The sequence below is a fragment of the Amia ocellicauda genome, chromosome 1 (genome assembly GCF_036373705.1).
Source record: "Amia ocellicauda isolate fAmiCal2 chromosome 1, fAmiCal2.hap1, whole genome shotgun sequence".
Classification (NCBI taxonomy): domain Eukaryota; kingdom Metazoa; phylum Chordata; class Actinopteri; order Amiiformes; family Amiidae; genus Amia; species Amia ocellicauda.
Genome location: NC_089850.1, coordinates 43,016,548 through 43,018,949, shown reverse-complemented (window position 1 = coordinate 43,018,949; position 2,402 = coordinate 43,016,548). Strand labels below are relative to the sequence as shown.

General features: G+C 35.9%; 1 protein-coding gene across 1 annotated transcript in view; it reads left to right on the top strand.

Annotated features, from left to right (window-relative positions):
• Positions 1-561: 561 nt before the first annotated feature.
• fermt1 (FERM domain containing kindlin 1) overlaps positions 562-2,402 on the top strand; it is a 14,668-nt gene continuing 12,827 nt past the window's right edge. Inside the window, exon 1 of the mRNA XM_066705765.1 lies at positions 562-653. The gene's annotated coding sequence lies outside the window, so the exon portion shown is untranslated. The remainder of the gene's footprint in view (positions 654-2,402) is intronic.

The window sequence follows — 2,402 nt, the reverse complement described above, 5'->3', positions numbered from 1 at the left end:
TTATTTATTTCAACATGTATGTATGTATCTAATTAAAATCACTATATGCTTCCATATTTCAGTGGCTGGTACAGGACAGGTTTGGGTCTTTTATGACACTTTTTGCTCCCATGTGACATGTTTTGCTCCTGAATGATATTTCTGAACATGAACATATACTTTACCTTATTCTTAAAGATGTTTACCATATCTGTACCATGTTTGTACCACGATTTTACACTTTATCAAATATTTTTTACTATGATTTAACAAATGTTCGCCACAATTTTACCTGTCTACACTTTACAATATATATTCCTGTTTTTCCATGGTACACTAGACTTTACAATTTGAACAGTTTTTTAACATGGTAATAATATTTTACCACGTGTTTACCATGCTACACCACCCTACACCTCACAGTACTTTTACAACAGTATACTGCACTACAATGTTCTCTTGAAGGGGACAAAATTGCCACAGTCTCTCTCTCTCTCTCTCTCTCTCTCTCTCTCTCTCTCTCTCTCTCTCTCTCTCTCTCTCTCTCTCTCTCTCTCTCTCTCTCTCTCTCTCTCTCATACAGACAGGGCGGGTACTTACCTCAGTGTCTGACAGAGAAATTCACTTCTTAGGAAATCTGAAACACGGCCGGGCGGATAGCGCTGGGTGCACAGGTGAGTCCATTTTATATACATCATTTATATTTATCAGTAGCATTATTTTGTATCCATTGTTTTTAGGCATTTCACACTCGTTTTACATTCGTCCTTCCCGTGTGCGGTGCTCGTTTGCACTGAAGGAAATTGACAGGTAAACAGAGAAGGAAATGATTGAACGTTTTAATATGTTTACTGGACTCCAATATATCGCAGCTATTACTAATATCTAATAGTAGTACTAATAAACTAATAGTATTCGTTTGTAACATTACTTTATACAAGGATTACGTACTTGTTATCTTTCTTCTTCCTCTGATATCTGATGGCTCACTTCACATGTAGTAACTCGCACAGCAGGCAAGAAAACTTGATAACTACCTGGAGGAGTTTGGGGATCTGTTTTCCTTTAGGCAAATGTATAATCATAACGTGCAGAAAAAGGGAAATCTAACATTTCACTCATTACAAAATCAGCAATATATGTACATATACAGCTCTGGAAAAAATTATTATAGAATAAAACAAACATGTTCATTTTACCCAAACACATACCTATACATAGTAAAACCAGAGAAACTGATCATTTTGCAGTGGTCTCTTAATTTTTTCCTGAGCTGTATATCTTTATAGGTAAAGATCATACTTGAATTACTAAGTTTGTACATTGTTTGGGAATTGCAAGACAAAGATGCATTCCTTTCATTACCATCTCCCTTATCTTAAGTAGGTGTGATTTTTTTTTTAATGCGAATGTTGAATTGCCAGAATCAATTCATTGTATAGGTTAATTAGGTATGAGGTTGGTGTATGGTGTTCCTCACAAATCCCAGAGACTATTTTGAAAATTGCTTTACTTGAACTATCACTTGCCATGGAAGAAAAACAAAAAGGTGAGTTTGTGTTGTGCTGGGGAGGGCGTGGGCCTATGATTTTTGTTTCCCTCCAGGCCTAGATTTTCTGTTGACAGCAGTGCACTTCATGCAGGCTCTGCAGGAACAGAAAGGGTGGAGAACTAGGTGCAAGCATTGTGAGACACACTAGGTGAACTGTAGTTTTGGGGGCATCTCTTGCTTTTCTGCAACCTTCACAATTGAGTGAGGTTTCATCTAACCTCAACCAGGGGCAGTAATTGCTTACAGGTGTAATAGCATACCCGTCATCCGATCAGAAAGATAGTGTATTCTCAGCATTGTACATGAAGCTAATCATTCACTAAATCTTTCCTTGTGTATTAGAGGTGATCTCCAGTAAAGTTTAGTCATGCCCAATTATTATAATTCTATTATTATTATTTATTTATTGGCAGACACCCTTATCCAGTTTACACAAGTGTAACAAAAGTGCAATAATACTATTTACATTTGTTTGTGGCACAGATAAATATATAAATATTTTAATGAAATATGAAAGTTTTAAGTTATAATCTTCACTACCCTCAAAACCTTCAGTTAAGGGAACTTGTACCAAAGCTTACTGCCTTGTTGTTCATATTTGCAAACTTTGAACACAGACACAAGGTTTTACACGGCTATTATATTTCATTTTGGAAATATGACACTTTGTTTCATTTTCTTTGTTGAGATAGAACATGGTAAGCTAATTTAAGCACAGGAGCGCAACATTTTGAAAATCATGCTGTAAAAAAAATGTTTTGCTTTGATATAGTGCCCTAACATGTAGATGCAGAAAAAAGTAGAAATCGTTCCAAGGCAGTGTTACGTAAAACAGAATCTCGTTTATAGCCCACAGCCCAAACACACAAAA